General features: G+C 33.8%; 1 long non-coding RNA gene across 1 annotated transcript in view; it reads left to right on the forward strand.

The window, feature by feature from the left end:
- Positions 1 to 20,397, forward strand: part of LOC143059803 (uncharacterized) — a 31,752-nt gene that overhangs the window by 3,514 nt on the left and 7,841 nt on the right. The window lies entirely within an intron of this gene.

Genomic DNA, 20,397 nt, shown 5'->3' on the forward strand with positions numbered 1-20,397 from the left:
GTAAAAAACACCATCATAACCTTGCCTGACACGGGTCAAGTTGAGACTCAAGTTGAAAATGTATAAACATAGACATTCGCATAGGAGTTTATCGTGTGTATCTTAGTGTAAACTCTATATCTCTTGCAAACAAGCAGATACCAGCGTTCTACTCTTATTCTTCAGTTTCTCTATTTTTTATCGACATGTCAAAAATGAGCTTCTGGCAAACTGAATATTAGAGGAAAGATAAAGTTGTTATCTCAGAGTGCATTTGTTTCTAACCCGAAATTTTGTCAACGATGACTATCGTTTAGTAAACGTTAAGCTGCTAGAAACAAATGCGTCGTTTAATAAACTTAATCGACCCCACGTAGTTAGACAGAAATAGATTACACTCACGAACTGTAAACAAACAGGTAAAAGTGCGGGAAATAAATAACCAGGACTTTGCGAAAACAACACGTGCTCGTAATTATTTAAACGACAGATGCAGAAACAAATTGATCGTTTACACGTCTCAACGATAAACGATCAACGACTACGCGACTATTTTGCGCGTACATCGTTTACGTGAACGATGTCAACGTTGACAAAAAAATGTAAGAAACAAATGGATTAAGCGACTACGCGCGTAATCGTTTACATCGTTTAGGTTAGAAACAAATGCGCTCTTTACATATCGACATCAAGTATTTGAATATCACGGGAGTGTCTGCGATCTGTATCTCATTTCCCTACCCTTGGGACATCTATACTTCGGTTAATTAAATTTCCAAACTTTTAATATAAAAGTTAGGAGGCTTGGTTTAATTGCTGATGCGATATCTTCTCACCAGAGTGAAAATGAAGCAACCACCCGTCGCCGTACGGCCTTCAACAATGACCAAAATCCATTCAGCAAAATATATAAATAAGTTAGGAAAAGTTGAAAAAATGAAAACGAACGGCCTGATAAGTGACAAAAGACACAATGAAAGAGTTAACGACAAACAACTATGACAGACAGCAACCAACAACAAACACTAAATAACAAGCCAATGGTGACTTCGGAAATGGACACAAGGGACAGCATACATAAATTATTGTAATATCTGTAGGGATAACATCAAGAACGGTCCATGCATGCCTCAAAGATAGCGGAAGCGCTTTTAATTATTTGTTCCTAAAACTGTGTTTTACAATGTTTCTTTTCTTTTAAAGACTTGACTAATGAAAAAAATAATAGTTGAAGTTTATGGCAAGAAATATTTGAACTGAATTGAATTGAAATTTTTCTTAGGGATAACACTACCGATTTGTTTGTTTTAATGGAAATTCCAGGAAGTATTCCTCTGATTAAAAAAAAGATTACCGACTCAAGAAAGCTAGCAAATTAACCTAAATAATTTTAAATTTTGTCATTTTATGCAATACCAGTTGTTCTGGGTAACCATGTGATTTTAATGTAATTTTAAGATTCTGGAACGGTAACAGAAATTGTCTGGATTTTGTCAAAGCCTTTAACAACTATACCGTGCAAAATAAGTAATTATTTGAAATTTTGAATGGCGGATTCGTACTTTTGCCAAGAAGATGATAAATTATAAAGTTTAAGCACGTTGTATAAGTTAATGGGTGTATGTATCAATTTGATTGATTATAGTACAATAAGAATAATACTGTTAGTACATCACATCTCATTTATTTTCATTAAAGACTTAATCTGACATTTATGGCACGCGAAATGCTGTTCAAAGTAGACAGGTGGTATACAAAATGACCGCAGATTTATATTTACGCAGCTTTCTTTGAGTGGAGAGTGTTGGAAATGAAAAAAAGTTAAAAAAAAAAAAATAAAATAAAAAATAAACTTAAAGTGATAGCAGGATGAACGGGAAAAGTCTATAATTAGTACATCAAGTTTTAACACCAGACCTAAAACAATTATATTTACTGAAGTGTACTAGTTGATACAAACAAAGAACCATATGCTCCTCACTTTACGAATGGTCTTTGCCCTAATATTCCGTCATCTCATTGCTTACGTCAGTTGTTTTAAACGCATACAAGTATAGTAACACACAGATGTCTGTTGACCATATCCCCAGTAACGCAAATACAAATGCAATGCCTTCAAGTTCAGAACATTTATATATATATATCTACTAATGCAGCTTAGAAACACACCATGTATATAACAGCACTCACACATGCATTGCTTACCCCCAAAGCAATAAGCTATTTTTATATGTCAACGGGATTCAAATTTGAAATCAGATATTTTCCAGAAGTATACTAGTATACATACTATTAGTTACATAGTGTGCTAGTGACCTAATGCGGTATATATGGGGTCAGTAAATTCTATATGGGGTAAGAGCGAATGTAAAGGAGGTTAGATAAAGATTGATATCAAGTATTTACATAATGCATGTTCGGTAATCAATAACTAAAATGGGAAATTTGGTTTGATACAATTCTTTTTTAACTAAATAACTTATCATAGATAGTTGGATGTTTCTAAACAATTGCATTTTAAAGCCCCTTATCTAGTTACATTGCACACTATAGAAACTCCATTATTAAACCATGGATGTGGAGGAATAGGTCTGGGCCATTGGTTCTATGAGTAATCGGTGTTTTGATTGACGCTCAATGTTACAGTGAGAGATGTTGTTTACCGTGTGGCCAACGATTGGCATTCTACAGCTTAACACATTGCAATTAAGCTGTTTGAATTATTTCAATGTTTTGAGATATTTGTAGACTAAATGGGGGCACATTGAAATATGTTTGTTGCATATTTAGACATTTTTTACAAAGTTTTATGTGATGTGAGTGTAATACAAGATGTCATGTGATATCTCGCGATCCTCTACATTTTATGCTGAAAGCTTAATTAGATTGCTGTCAAATCAATAATTATTTCAAGAAAATACGTTAGCACGTAAGACCATCATGCTAATAATGCATCTTGTTGCTTACAGCTTTAACATCTTTTGATTAATTGAAAGACGTTGATATATCAAGATGTTATGACATCAACAGCAGCTTTGCTTCCACTGTTTTAAACTATCACGACATCTCGGCCATTTAGGTAACATACATACATGTATATAGCTTTCTATAGTCAAGCGATGCCTTTCATCTCTAGCTTTATCTATTGCCGTAACAAAGCACAAGCTATATAGTAGCATGAACACGTATTGTAGGTATAGTTATCAAAGGTATACATGCAGGATTATAATTTTATACGCCAGACGCGCGTTTCGTTTACACAGGACTCATCAGTGACGCTAAAATAAAAAAAGTTATAAAGCCAACAAGTACAAAGTTGAAGAGCATTGAGAATCCAAAATTCCAAAAAGTTGTGCCAAATATGGCTAGAAAAAGTAATCTATTCCTGGGATATGAAAATCCTTAGTTTTTCGAAAAATTCAAAGTTTTGTAACAGGCAATTTATAAAAATGGCCATATTTGTATATCTAAAATGAAACAAAATGACAATAATACATTAATGACAACAGACTACCAGCAGTTACTGACATGCCAGCTCCAGACCTCAATTAAACTGATTGAAAGATAATGTCTTTATCATATGAATATCAGGCACAATTCCTCCTGTTAGTAGTTTAGTATTATACCATCATGAAATATATTAGAAGAACATAACTCGTGTCATGCCAACAACTGGTTTTAGAATAAATGTTTTTAATTCCGATGCGAAGACCCTATAAGTGAATCAATAATATTACAGCAAAAATATGCAATCTTCAATTACCTGACAACAGAATCGTAACTATATCCTTTTTTAATAAGTCTGTTTAAAGGTTTTGTTAGATTTTGAGGTGAATACTGACATTTTTGTGCGTTGTAAAGAATATTACAATAAAAGATTGAATGTGAAATACCTGAACGTATAAGATGTCTGCCTGTCAAGTTATATTTTCGAATGATTTCCTTAGGGAGCTACCATTTGATTTTTATGGGGGGGCTAGGATGAAAAATTTTGTCCTGCATTTTTTTTTAGTTGTAATCTCTGTCCTGCCTTTTTATTTTTCACTCTATTCGGTCCTGCCTTTTTTTTTTTTTAGTTTATCCTGCCTTTTTTTACCTAAATTGTCATCCTGACTTTTTTTTTTTGCAAGTGTCTCATCCTGCCTTTTTTTTAACTCGAAATTCCTGTCCTGCCTATTTTTTTCAAATTTCATCCTAGCCCCCCCATAAAAATCAAATGGTAGCTCCCTTATACCGATGATAAATTTAGTGAATGTTTTGACTAGTTTGTGATATCGAAAACCCTGGTATAGTAATTTTTCAGTAATACATAAATTTCTCTCGCTAAAATGTAATACGTTGTTACATACACGAGCGAATCGTACAAGTTGAGATATATAAACACCATAAGATGGTGACAAGTGAACGGCACCATCTAAAAATGGATAATTAACGATAGGAAATGAAAAATCATCTCTTTTATCATAAATTTTTGTATTAAGCTTCCCGTTAATGATATAGATATCAAGATCAAGGAAAGGGCAGTGGTCATTGTTAGTATTAACTCTATTTAATGTAAGTTCAACAGGATAAATTTCTTTAGGATACATACTGAAGTCGTATTTATTGAGAGCCGATATATATCATCCAAATATCTAAAAGTATTGTTAAAGAGGTAGGGCCAATTTGCCGTGATTTTTTTTCACAGAAGGGCCAATTTCAAAAAGTGCCGACAGAATAGAATTTACTATAAAAACAAAAAATAAAAATACTTATTGATCATATATTATGATATGTATGATAAATAGTTAATTTAACCATAAAAAAGGATGAAAGTCCAATATGCGGAATTTAGGGTGTTTTTAGGTGTGAAAAACAGGGAATCCCCTCAGAAGGACATTTCAAACCAAAAAAAAGTTATGTTTTTTGTGACTGTTGTAATTTATACTCCTTTTCCCCTCAAAAATGAAATTGGTAAGATATGTCCTTATTACATAAAAAAAAAAACACTTTTTAATGAAAACATTGTAACATCGCTAAATTGTACTGATATACAGAGTGTGGCCATAAGTATTCGTTACATGAGATTTTTCGCTATCTATTGTATATAAAACTAATTTTTTTTCAAAAAAATATATAGGGTAATTTTTGGTTTGATTTTAAGCAACTTGGTACCAACAGAAGTAGAATCGTCACAGGTTTATTTGTTGATTTGGTTATATATTTTGTGTGGATCATTTTCATTTTTTCACAAATTTTCAATTTCTGTTCAGAAGTTTCGCTATATATTCAACCAAATTAAATCTTAAAAAAATATTGTATGTGTTCACATCGAGAGAAAACAAAAACACCTGAAAACAAAGCTATTATCAAATACACCTGAAAACAAAGCTATTATCAAATAAACAAACATTCTTTAGACAATTCTGCGTCTTTTAAGGCCATGTTGATAAAAATCCAACCTTAAATGCCCTCAAAATATTTTTTTGAAAAAATGTGTTTTTGTATGAAATATATAGCAAAAAAAATCAGGTGACGAATACTGTACTGTACTGTAGCTCCTTAATAAAGTTTTATAGGCAATCGTCGCCGTGGCTTCATCAGTAGAGCATAGAACTACTAATCAAAGATAGTTTTGAAGATAAGGTTCGAATCTCGCATAGACTTTTTGCATTTTTTTGTGCTGTTATATTAAATTTTCATGTTTTTATCATATTTTTTCGGATGTTGGCTTAATTCATAGAGTCATTCTGGTTCATTTTGACGATATAGTATACTAGTATATCATTTTATTAAAGAAAACATAATGTATCGTTTATTGTGTGCATTCCTATGACTGTCCATACTCTTGACTTACTTTCTATTCATGTGTTTACATTTATTACATATTTGCAAGGAACAACTGCCGTCAAACTGATGTAGATGTCTGTACATAACCAATAACACGAGAATTGATTATATAGCAATGAAGCCCAAAGCTTCGTGTGAATATACACATAACTTAAAATGAGGCCATTGTATACAAGTTTCAAAACAACACAAACAATTTTTCGAAACCTTTTTAGAACATGGTATTATATGTAACAAATGCAGTCAACAGCAATTTTGTCGCAAATTCACTAACTTTGTAGATACTAATACTGATATTTTTACCACCGTCCCTGCACAGGTACATCATCAGAAAATAAAATAACACCACAGAACAAATCAATTACACTACAAATCGTGATTGTAGGTAGAGCATCAAGAAGCTATTGCATCTGTATCACAACGAAGGGCCGATGTGTTAAAATGCCAGAAAAGGCCATGTAACATGTGTTAGTAACACTAGGTGTTCTATGACCAACTGATGTTAGATGTTCTCCGGTTAAAATATATATTATCTTATCTCATCTGATAGACGATAAAACCTTAAAAGACAAGGACAAATACAGATATAAATATATATTCAAAATGAGAAAAACAGCATTCCATTTGAATTTGTTCAATATTATTTGGATTGTTGACAAGTTAAGTGGTATGGTACCTTATGCGCATAAAGGGTGTTAACAATTAAACAAAGTCAATATAAAAAAATCAATAGTCTTGGCCGTGTTTTTTTGTAGGAATAGCTGTTCAAGTTATAAAAATAAATAATGTGACGTGTGTTCATGTACTCTAATTAGCATCTATCTGGCTATTTAAAACATGATTTACCTATCTTATCGAATGAAAAGAATTCACGGAAAGTGGACATACCTCATTTTGTATCAAATGTTGTTTCGATGGGTCTTAAATTGTAACTCACAACAATATAAAAACAGGTCCGCAATAAGTGGTGCACAGTTAGACCCCATTGGAATTCCAATAACTTGACGATATACGGAATCTCCAAAGCGAACAAAAATGTTATCAAGTAAAAATTCAAGCGCAGATATAGTATCAAATCATGTCCAATTGACATAGTTCTTTTGTTTGTAGCTACTAGAATTTGAACTAAAAGAGTTTAAACATATGTATTCGCATTCTGATTTTCTAAATGCCCACTTTATTAGGTGTGATTTTTTTCTTAATAAGAATATGAAGCAAAGTGGTATATAGGGTAAAAAAAATCAAAACTTTGAACAGATGCAAAATCCCCAATATATGCATGCAATTTATCAAGTACTTCCAACGAGTTTTTGACACTCCAAAAAAAAGTAATTAATTCCACTATTTTCAAAGGCCTTATTTGAACAATTTATTATCAGGTTTTTGATTGTTCCAAGTGTACTAGTAAGTAGAATAAACAATTAAGTAGTGGAACAATGGCTTGAAGATGAAATAAATCTATATTTGTAAGGTGTTTTGTGTAGCTTCGGAAGCCAGTACTTAGTTGGGACTTTCGTTGCATTTGGTTCTGCTTGTAAAGAAGTAGCTAAAAGATTATGTTTGTTTCAGATGTCGTTTTCTGAAAATGAAGTTAGTTGGAATGTTGGTGAATTCGTGATTTCCTTTTGCAGAACCTCAATGTAAAATTTACGTCAAACAATAATGATATTATTTCCAGCTTTAACAGCCGGGACAAAAAATCCTTGGCTTTTTCTTTTGGTTTATGTTTGATACGCGAAATAGGGTTTTTATGGTTGTTGTTAAGAGTAAAATGAAAATGTTCCTTAAAATGTTGTATAGATCTACGTATATCAACTATCTTCATTGCAGAATTTAAAAAAGAGTTCAAAGATTTTTTGTCAGCTTTTTTTCCCGTTTTACCCATTTCAGTGAGTTGTGGATGATATTACGACACTCATTTCAAAGCATACCGAGTATCATGATACAAGTCTAAAGTATCATGATACTCGCTCAAAACATACTTGCTCAAGGCATAATTATCATGATGTCAGTCTAACGTTTATTTGCACAAACCATGAGTATCACGATACAAGTCTTTATCATATGTTTAGTACATAATACAGCAATTTTGTATATATAATAAAGGTTTTTTTTTCCAGTCTGTATCACCTACCCTGTATCGCATGGCTAAACCCGTATCGCATACCTTGTATCGCATAGCAAAACCCGTATCGCGTACCTGGCATGACGTCACAATTCGAATGACGTCAACGTTTGACCTATGACGTTCCTGTATTTCCTGGCATAGGAAAAAAAATGAGTTTTCACAGCAAAAAAAATGTCCTATCATTTCAACTAAAATCGGTATTTTTTCCAAAAATTAATACCCATGGTCTTTAACATATATTGAGAATGTAATAAGATTATAGGGGCATTACGATGTGGATATTAAGCAAATAAGGATGTCTATAAAAAAAACAAGTCAGCTGGAAAAATACAGGAAAATCATAATAGAATTGAGAATGGTAATGGGGAAAGTGTCAAAGAGACAATAACCCCTACCATAGAGCAGACAATAGCTGATGTCCACCAATGCTAGCTTATAATTTCAGACGATTTAAAAAAATGGATATCCCATAAATCTGATTCTATTAAAATATATGATAGACCGAATAATACATGACAAAATCCGTATCGCATGCTGTATCACCACTCGACCAATATCAGCCTTCGGGACCTTCGGCCCTCGGGACTGATATTGGTTTCTCGTTATGATACAGCATACGATACGGATTTTGCCATGTATTATTCTATATTTATAGTATGATGATACTTACTCAAAGCATAATTATCATGATGCTTTTGAAAAGTATCATGATAGTTGTTAAAAGTATCGGGATACTTGTGAAAGCCATCACGATTGAAAAATATGAAGGAAATGTCGTTATTTTGTCATGAACGGTCACTCGTAGATTTGGATTATTAAGGAACGTTTGTGTAGATAAAGACAGTTGTTCATGTAAAGGCGACTTATTGTATTTACCATTTAACCACCAGGATCCGACTCTGTTAACACTCAAGCTGTATGAGTTAAGTTTCCATTTCTAGGAAATCCTTAATTCTGTAATCGTTGAACTATCGTGCCTGTCACGTTTGTAAATTAACCACACATCTGTTATCTGTCTCTACAGACTAATTTTTAATGGCTTCTAAACAACGCAATATCATTTATACCATCTTCAGCAATGAGCACTCTCCATAATAAAATAACAAAATACTTCTAAAATCCATTTCCGAGATGTAAATTTCAATTAACCGATTTAGACAACGATGAGTATATAATATGTATAATCATTCTTACGATAACGGAATGATTAAACAAGGAAATTGTTCACAGACCTAACAAGTAAAGTGATTGGGATGGATATATTTAACTCTGCTCCCCAGTATCGAGGTTCACATACCTAACAAGTTTAATGATTGGGATGGATATATTTAACTCTGCTCCCCGGTATCGAGGCAACCATGCCTATCCTTTTCACTGATTCTTTTATATTGTAGAGGTCGTTGGATATGAATCACACTTGCAGGATAACTTCACTATATCTTCGAAACTGAATAGTATTATTAAAAACAATGTCACAATCAATTAAAAACTTATATACACTAGTATATATATATTTTTGTCATATCCGATAATGCCACCGCAAACTGTCCAGACCCGTTGGCATTGAAAAATACTATAGGGATAACCGCTACTTTCTAGAACTTTTGTCAACACAGTATTGCTGCCTTTTACCTAGTTCATGTCAATCAGTATAAATCTGTATACATTCTATGAAAATCGGCTTTACCTTATCTATTGCATATAAAAATGTCAGCACGTCTCGACAAGTGACTATGAACTGGCTGAATCTACAATTAGTTGTTACTAAGATGTTGCAACCACTCACTAGGTAAGAATAAGAAAGGCACTTTCACATCCTAATTACACATGTGAAAATCTCATATTAAACTAAATAAAATGGAGAATGGAAATGAGGAATGTGTCAAAGAGACAACCAAAGAGCAGAAAACAGTCGAAGTTTACCAATGGGTCTTTTATACAGCGTAACATCCCGCTCCCGTAGTCATGCTTCAGCTGACCCTTAAACAAAAATGTGGACTAGTTCAATGAAAATTGTCGTAATACTCAACTCCGAAATATACAAGGGGACGACCATTTGATATTCGGGGAGGGGGGGTGCAGGAGGATTTTGAAAATAAATAACTTGGCCTTGATAATCACAACTAGAGGCTCTAAAGAGCCTGTGTCGCTCACCTTGGTCTATGTGAATATTAAAGAAAGCAGATGAATTCATGACAAAATTGTGCTTTGGTGATGGTGATGTGTTTGTACATCTTACTTTACTAAACATTCTTGCTGCTTAAAATTATCTCTATCTATAATGAACTTGGCCCATTAGTTTCAGTGGAAAATGTTAGTAAAAATTTACAAATTTTATGAAAATCGTTAAAAATTGACTATACAGAACAATAACTCCTAAGGGGGTCAATTGACCATTTCGGTCATGTTGACTTATTTGTAAATCTTACTTTGCTGAACATTATTGTTGTTTACAGTTTATCTCTATCAATAATAATATTCAAGATAATGACCAAAAACAGCAAAATTTTCTTAAAACTAACAATTCAGGGTCAGCAACCCAACAACGGGTTGTCCGATTCATCAAAAAATTTCAGAGCAGATAAATGTTGACCTGATAAACAATTTTACCCCATGTCAGATTTGCTCTAAATGCTTTGGGTTTTGAGTTATAAGCCAAAAACTGCATTTTACCCCATGTTCTATTTTTAGCCATGGCGGCCATCTTGGTTTGATGGCCGGGTCACCGGACACATTTTTCAAACTGCTAACCCAAAAGATGATTGTGGCCAAGTTTGGATTAATTTGGCCCAGTAGTTTCAGAGGAGAAGATTTTTGTAAAATATTACTAAGATTTACGAAAAATGGTTAAAAATTGACTATAAAGGACAATAACTCCTAAAGGGGTCAACTGACCATTTCAGTCATGTTGACTTATTTTTAAATCTTACTTTTCTGAACATTATTGCTGTTTACTGTTTATCTCTATCTATAATAATATTCAAGATAATAACCAAAAACAGCAAAATTTCCTTAAAATTACTAATTCAGGGGCAGCAACCCAACAACGGGTTATCCGATTCATCTGGAAATTTCAGGGCAGATAGATCTTCACCTGTTTAACAATTCTACCCCGTCAGATTTGCTCTAAATGCTTTGGTTTTTGAGTTATAAGTCAAAAACTGCATTTTACCCCTACGTTCTATTTTTAGTCATGGCGGCCATCTTGGATGGTTGGCCGGATCACCGGACACATTTTTTAAACTAGATACCCCAATGATGATTGTGGCCAAGTTTGGTTTAATTTGGCCCAGTAGTTTCAGAGGAGAAGATTTTTGTAAAAGTTAACGACGACGACGGACGACGCCGGACGCCGGACGCCAAGTGATGAGAAAAGCTGACTTGGCCTTTTAGGCCAGGTGAGCTAAAAATAAAATGGTTTGTTCTGTGGTAGTTTGAAAATAAATTACTGACTTGCAATGTATTGAAAATATACAACTCAGCAGGTCTAATCGAAAGTATGAGAGGGCACCAGATTCTTCATAAATTATTTTTTCCCCAAAAAAACATCGGGAAACTCTTCCCAATTTTTTTAATAGTAAAAGTATAAATATTATTTAAATATACTTAAAATGTCTGAAAATTGGTTTCATTTAACTTGAGGTATATTGTCTCAGGAAACCTTACCTCACTTTTATTTTAACAGGGTCGTAACTACATATTGAGGCAAATGCCTCATGTACGACATTTCAAAACCAAACAGTTGTCTCCATACCAAATTGTGTTCACAGCGAGTGCATTGCAAGAAGCAAGTTCTGTTTTCCTCAGACGTAGCCCTTATTTTTCAGGGTCAATGTTTCTTATTTATTTGTCTTCTGTTCATTGATTGCCCTTCTGTATTCTGTTAGTGCTGCATTCCTTTTGTAATCTAGTAATTTTGTTAGGAACTTGATCATGAGTTTAAAAACAGCAGCCCCAGACCTAACTATGTGAATTCCATTTTTTGCTTTATCATGCACATAGGTCTTTTGATGTTGTCCCAAGAAACAGAAGACTTGCGCTGAATTTATACATTTTGCTTTGAGACAAAAAAATATCGTCAAAGAATTTTTAAAACAAAACTTGCATTTTCAGATTATAAAAGGGTCTTCGGAACACCAAGAAAGCATGATTTTGCATCATTTGTTCTATAGCTTCTTGGGCCTTCAGTGGCTCCATAATCCCTCAAAAAATATGTTTACCAATACTTGTAAAAGGGCTAGTTACAACCAAACTTTTATACTAAGTATGTATGCAGTACATGTATATGCAGTTGGGAATATAAAAGATGCATTTCTGCAGAGGATGATGATTAATTCTGATTAAATGGTACATAACGACTTGACTATACATGTATTATTCATAATAAACAAATCTTTTAAAAATGCTCCTGACTTGAGATAAGCGCAAAAATGCGGCCGGTTTAAACATGTTTTTCCTTTCAGATTTCAATCCTCTCCCTATACCCCTAATTAATGTAGAAAAACAAACACACAGTAATACGCACAGTAAAACTCAGTTCAAAAGAAGTCCTAGTCCGATGCCAGATTAGGTTACAAAAGAAACTAAACAAAATGACAAGGATACATAACTAAACAAAGGGCTACTAGCAGTGACTGCCATGCCAGCTCTAGACATCAATTAAACTGATTGAAATATTATGTCTTCATATGAATTTCAAGCACAATCCCTACCGTTAGAAGTTTATTATCATACCATCATAAAATATATGAGAAGAACATAACCCGTATCATGTTAACAACTGGTTTTAAAATATTTTTTTTTATTCCGATGCAAAGACCCTATAAAGTGAATCAACATATTAGCCCACATATGTCATCTTTAATGACCTCACAACAGTATAGTAACTGTATCTTTCTTCTAAATAAGTCTTCATATTTTTAAAGGTTTCGTTAGCTTTTGAGGCGAATGCCGAAATTTTTGTGCTACGTAAAAAAATATAACCATAAAAGTTTGAATGTGAAATACCTGAATGTATAAGATATATACAAAAGAAGATGTGGTATGATTGCCAATGAGACAACTCTCCACAAGTGACAAAATGACACAGAAATTAACAATTAATAGGTCACCGTACCACCTTCAAAAATGAGCAAAGCCCATGTCTGTATGTTAATTTATATTTACGAAAAATGTCGGCTTGTATCGATGATAAAATTAAGTAAATGTGTTGACTAGTTTGTGATATTCAAAACTCTGGTGTAATAATTTTTCAGTAATATATAGATTTCATATGCCAAAATCTAATAGTTCATTTAAAAAAAAGATATCAAAAAATATTGTTAAATCGGTTAAAATTTCCAAAACAAATTGACCTTAGACAGTTTTGGCCAGTGTCAATTTTAGATCCCTTTTGGTTATATCATAAGAGATACGATAATATGTCTATAGACATGATATGGCAGCAGTCCTTTTGCGCCAATTACTGTTTTTCAAGGGTATCATTTGCGCCAAATTTTGTTTTCCAAATATATCAATTGCGTCAATATTCGGAACTCATTTGCGCCAATTTACCTGTCCACACATCTATCATAAATATTAATGATTAATATATATTTATTCTTATTTTTGGCTTAAAAAGTATCAAATGTTCTGAGATATTTCACCATGAAAATGAGCATTTGAAGAGAAATGACTTAAAATGCATTAGACAGTCAATGTACAGAGAGAGAGAGAATAAAACGTATTGCTTTGCTGAATAATTAATAAAGATATGCCAATAGATTTAATAGAAGCTTTTGCTGATAATTTTTTAGCCACATATGTTGATGACACAGTGCTTTAATTGATCTCACCATGCGTATGGGCTTTATTATTATTAAGAATTATAATGAACTGTTTTTTATGCATTTCATCCTGCAAATTTTGTGTTTTTGGACAATAGAATGAAATTACAAGCTACTACATACTTTAAATCGGGAAGTACCCATGCAGCAGCGGTAAAAAGAAGATATGTTTCAGAAAAGGAAACATTTGCCGTTTGAACTGCCGGTTCCAAGTTTGAACAAAGCAGTAGGGAAGTCATTTTTCTTCTAATTGGCGTAAATGATACCATGTAATTTTAAAACATGTGGCGCAAACGTAGCATTGGAGAACAAAGTTATGGCGCAAAAGGACGTCTTTTGGGCGCAAACGGATCGCTCCCCATGATAGAGGAGCTATTATTGGCAGAAATCTGTACAAATGATTAGACAAATGATAAGACAAACAATAAAAAACAAATATGGAATACATGTGTGTTTAATTATACAATATAGCGAAGTGGTTAAATATGTCAATATCAGTGACAATACACCTACGTCATGAAATTGCAGTAATTCCGAATACATTTATGGCCCCAGACCCAAAATTTTAACAGCTGGCAACAAAAAAAAAATAATCCGTAAATTCTTTTTTTATTTCAGTTATGAACATAGTTGTTATTCGAATTAATAAACATTTTAGAGAACATTTGACTCTTATCCATGAAAGCCCTATTTTCGTATCAAACATAAGATAAAAGAACTCGCCAAGGAATTAGTTATTGGCCCGACTAATAACACTGCCAATGATGATTATTGTTTGACGTAAATTTTACATTGAAGTTCTGCAAAAAGAAATCACGAATTCACCAACATTCAAACTACCTCCAATTTCGGTAAATGACATCTGTAACAAAAATACACTTTGAGCTACCTTTTATCAGACAGAACCAAATACAATGAAAGTTCCAACTATATGTACTGGCTTTCAAAGCTGCACAAACCACCTTACAAATATAGATTTATATTGTCTTCAAGCCATTGTTCCACTACTAAACTGTCTTTTCTACTTATAAGTACACTTGATAAAATTATAAATCTAGTATGATAAATTGTTTAAATAAGGCAATAGTGGAACTAATTAATGTTTAAGTGTTAAAAAAAATATTGGAGGTACTTGATAAACTGCATGTTCATATTGATGATTTCGAATCTGTTCAAAGTTATGATTTTTCTACCCAATATTTCATTTTGCCTCATAATCTCAAAAAAAAAAACCCCCATTCATACACCTAATTAAAAGGACATTTAAAAGTTTGATTGAGAATAAACTCATCATAAATAGCAGGATTTACATTTTACATTTGCACCGGACGCGTGTTTCGTCTTCAAATAATCATTGTCAAATACAGCTAAGGTAAAGATAGAAAAGGCTTAGTATTTAAAAAAAATCTAAGTTGTTTAAACAGTTAATATTATGATTATGACCATATCAATGATAATTTAGGTCAACACAAAAGTGCTGAGTACTGGACTGGTAATACCCTCGGGGAATAGTAACTCCATCAGCAGTGGCATCGACCAAGTGGTTGTAAATAAACTCACCATAGATACCAGGATTGAATATATATCTTCAAACTTTTTTAGGGATTTATTTTAGTAACAAAAGAACTATGTTAGTAGGACCTGTTTTGATACGATAACTACACTCTAATTTTTATTAGATACCATTTTTGTTGCTATAGAAATTCCGTATATTGTCAAGTAATCGGTCACTGTAAACCACTTATTGAGAACCTGTTTCTGTAAAAGAGGGACGAAAGATACCAAAGGGACAGTCAAACTCATAAATCTAAAACAAACTGACAACGCCATGGCTAAAAATGAAAAAGACAAACAGAAAAACAATAGTACACATGACACAACATAGAAAACTAAAGAATAAACAACACGAACCCCACCAAAAACTAGGGGTGATCTCAGGTGCTCCGGAAGGGTAAGCAGATCCTGCTCCACATGCGACACCCGTCGTGTTGCTTATGTGATTACAAATCCGGTAAATAGTCTAATTAGGTAGGTCAAATTCATGAAAGGGAAGGGGATTGTAGTTACGACGTGAGGAACATATCCGATATCATTTGTGAAATGGTTATTCCATAACGGTCAACCAACTCGTGATGGCGTCCGTAAAATTTACGAAGGGATGATTTCAACTTCACCATTTGGAACTCTTGATTTAATAGCTTCCTTGTGAGCAGTAACCCTCTATCAAGAAAATCATGATAGGAAATGCAAGCACGGGAATATCGTATCAATTGAGAGATATATACCCCGTATGCAGGTGCTGCTGGAATGTTGCTACTTAGAAATGGAAAGTTCACAATTGGAAAGCTGAAATCATCTCTTTTGTCGTAAAGTTTTGTCTTCAACCGACCCTCATTGTCAATTTCTAGATGTAAGTCAAGATATGAAGCTGACTTAACTGTATCTGTAGTATCCTTTATCTCCAATTCGATGGGATAGATGCGTTCCACATAGTCACCAAATTTTGAATTGTTTAGTGAAAGAACGTCATCTATATAGCGGAAAGTAGAGTTAAAGGATATTGCTAACTTCTTATCTTTCTTCCTAAGAAGTTCCTGCATGAAGTCAGCCTCATAATAATAAAGAAACAAGTCAGCAAGTAGAGGGGCACAGTTTGTTCCCATTGGTATGCCGACAGTCTGTTGAAAAACACGTCCTCCGAACGTAACAAATATGTTGTCAATCAAGAAATCAAGCATCTTGATAATATCGATTTCAGAGAATTTTTTGTTTGAATCAGAGTGATTCTTTACAAAGTAGGATTTATCCCTCCCTAAGACAAGATACTTGTATCTACGTTGGCCATTCTTTTTTATGAAGCAAAGTAATACCAACTCTTTTAATTTGTCTTTAAGTTTGGAATGTGGAATACTTGTGTAAAGAGTAGAGAAGTCAAATGTTTTAATACTGTTACAAGATGAAAGAGAGTTAGATTGTATGTACTCTAAAAGATCTTTGGAATTTTTAAGTATCCACATCTGATTCACGCCACCTCTAGAATAGGCAGTTTCACAATAACTTTGAAGCCCGTCTTTGATTGCTGATAAAATGGATGTTAATAATTTAGAAAGAGGTTTTGTGGAGCATTTGGAAGACCCAGCAATATACCGCTGTTTGTAAGGACACTTATGTAGTTTAGGTTACGTGTAAAAATTTATGACTAAATTCAGCAAAGTCTGATGCATCGAAAAAACATCTGATGCAAACATTAAAAACACTTTATATATTTGGATGACGTCTTCAGTATAAGATATGAGATTTATCCTTTTGAACTGACTAAAGAGAAAGCTAATACTAACAATGAACACTGCCATTTCCTGGATCTTGATATGTTTATCTAAATCGGGAAGCTTCATTCTATTGTTAATTATCCATTTTTAGGTGTTGATGTTCCAATGTCACCATCTTGTATCATGTATCTGAACTTGTTCGATTCTCTCGTAAATGTAACAACGTATTTCATTTTTACGAAAGAATTATCTGTTTTACTGAAAAAAACTGTTACACCAGGGTTTTCGATATCACAAATTTGTCAAACATTTACTAAATTTAATTATCGGGATTAGGACATCATTCCTCAATATAAATCGAAATGAAGACATCTTATACGTTTAGATATTCACATCCAATGCTTTATGGATATATTCTATGCAAAGCACAAAAAAGTCGTCATTCACTTCAAACGTTTACCAAACAATTTAAAGAGTCGTATTTAAGCCTCTGACCATTGTTAGTCTTGTTTCGCTTTCTTTTTTTTTATTTTGGTTCATTTACCCGGTATATGTTTCGAAGATTAGTGAGACGTCATTTTTACTAAACTAGCACACATTTTGGTTAAGAAGCCAGCCTCCGGGTTTGGGATTTGTACTGTTTTATACTCTTTGGTCGGGTTGTAGTATCTTTGACATAATCCCGTTTCCATTCTCAGATTTATAATACAACATGAATTAATATTAAATTCAACGTTTGTTGAACATGTACCAGAAGCATCCCGAAGTCTATCAATAATGTTAGAAAGAATAAATAGTAATATGAGAGTTACTGTCAATTTATGCAACAAACTAATAACTATAATTCAATTACGAGTGGAACATACTTATAAGGGAACCTATGTTTTCTATCTGTTGTGTTGATAGGAAGAGAATACATAATTCATTTTCTCATTATTTTTCAAATTTTTACACCATTTTTCCTGTTTAGTTTTTGTTGAAAGCAGGCCTGATGATTAATTTTTCCTGCAATGCAGAAGAATATGTTTCCCATCTCCAATTGTATTGCAGGAAAGACAGAATAGGGGTTCAAGTTATGGTCTAATATATAATTCCTAATGTTCTCAAGAGACATGAGACACAAAGGATGATAAAAGGAACCAGATAAATATATTTGTTCTTAATGAAGAACTTGCACAACATTTCTACCCACAGTTAACATACCCTGTTAAATCGATACTTTTTGTGAGTAAAAAATGGTTTTTTTTTATACAACATGTATGATCACACACCAAGAAGTCTTCTGTGGAACAGAAGACTATGAAGGCATCGTATAGCAACGAAAATATTAATTGAAGCACACTTATCAAACGCTTACATACTATTGGAAGATATAGATAAATAGTACGACTAGTTCACACATAACAGCCATCTGTGTTGCATTCGAATAAACACAAATAATCTATTTATACATACCATCAAATTAAAGTATGTCACATATTAAATGTCCTTAACTTAGATGTAAATCTTTTTTTTTTTTTTAAGTTAATATATATATATACAACCCGTCTAAACATCAACCCAACAATGTTAGATCTGTAAATTTGCTTTCGCAAATTTTTGGTTCTTCCTTCGCCGGGATTCGAACCCATGCTACTGTGATATCGTGACACCAAATCGCCTGCACTGCAGCCATCCCGCTAGACCACACGACCACCTGGGCTCTCAATAAAAGAGCTTTCGCTGGCCGTGTGTTACCTTTCCTCGTCAGTTTTAATCTAGCGGCGTACTACAGTACATGATAATCCCGGCGAGGGAAGAACCAAAAATTTGCGTAAGCAAATTTACAGATCTAACATTGTTGGGTTGATGTTTAGACGAGTTGTATATACATTATGTACACAGCCATGTATCACCATCATTGATGGCGATCCGATGGATACATCTGTTGTAGAGTTGTCACTGACTCAGACGTACTTATAAATATAATTATTTTCTTTGACTGTATATTACATTAATTTGTAGGATCCTTTACTATAGATAATTTAGCTGATCTGTAACAATAACATCTTCATGCCTTATATATCATGCACTGTAGTACGCCGCTAGATTAAAACTGACGAGGAAAGTTAACACACGGCCAGCGAAAGCTCTTTTATTGAGAGCCCAGGTGGTCGTGTGGTCTAGCGGGACGGCTGCAGTGCAGGCGATTTGGTGTCACGATATCACAGTAGCATGGGTTCGAATCCCGGCGAGGGAAGAACCAAAAATTTGCGAAAGCAAATTTACAGATCTAACATTGTTGGGTTGATGTTTAGACGAGTTGTATATATACATTATGTACACAGCCATGTATCACCATCATTGATGGCGATCCGATGGATACATCTGTTGTAGAGTTGTCACTGACTCAGACGTACTTATATATATATACAACTCGTCTTAACATCAACCCAACAATGTTAGATCTGTAAATTTGCAAATTTTTGTTCTTCCCTCGCCGGGATTCGAACCCATGCTACTGTGATACCGTGACACCAAATCGCCTGCACTGCAGCCGTCCCGCTAGACCAGACGACCACCTGGGCTCTACAAACATAAAGCTTTCAGTGGCCGTGTGTTACCTTTCCTCGTCAGTTTTAATCTAGCGGCGTACTACAGTACATGATATATAAGGCATGGAGATGTTATTGTTACAGATAAGCTCAATTATCTCTAGTAAAGGATCCTACAAATTAATGTAAGATACCATCACAGAAAATAATTATATTTATAAGTACGTCTGAGTCAGTGACAACTCTACAACAGATTTATCCATCGGATCGCCATCGATGATGGTGATACATGGCTGTGTACATTATGTATATACAACTCGTCTAAACATCAACCCAACAATGTTAGATCTGTAAATTTGCTTTCGCAAATTTTTGTTCTTCCCTCGCCGGGATTCGAACCCATGCTACTGTGATACCGTGACACCAAATCGCCTGCACTACAGCCGTCCCGCTAGACCACACGACCACCTGGGCTCTACAAAAATAAAGCTTTCAGTGGCCGTGTGTTACCTTTCCTCGTCAGTTTTAATCTAGCGGCGTACTACAGTACATAATATATAAGGCATGGAGATGTTATTGTTACAGATCAGCTCAATTATCTATAGTAAAGGATCCTACAAATTAATGTAAGATACAGTCACAGAAAATAATTATATTTATAAGTACGTCTGAGTCAGTGACAACTCTACAACAGATTTATCCATCGGATCGCCATCGATGATGGTGATACATGGCTGTGTACATTATGTATATACAACTCGTCTCAACATCAACCCAACAATGTTAGATCTGTAAATTTGCTTTCGCAAATTTTTGTTCTTCCCTCGCCGGGA

The sequence above is a fragment of the Mytilus galloprovincialis genome, chromosome 14 (assembly GCF_965363235.1).
Source record: "Mytilus galloprovincialis chromosome 14, xbMytGall1.hap1.1, whole genome shotgun sequence".
NCBI lineage: Eukaryota > Metazoa > Mollusca > Bivalvia > Mytilida > Mytilidae > Mytilus > Mytilus galloprovincialis.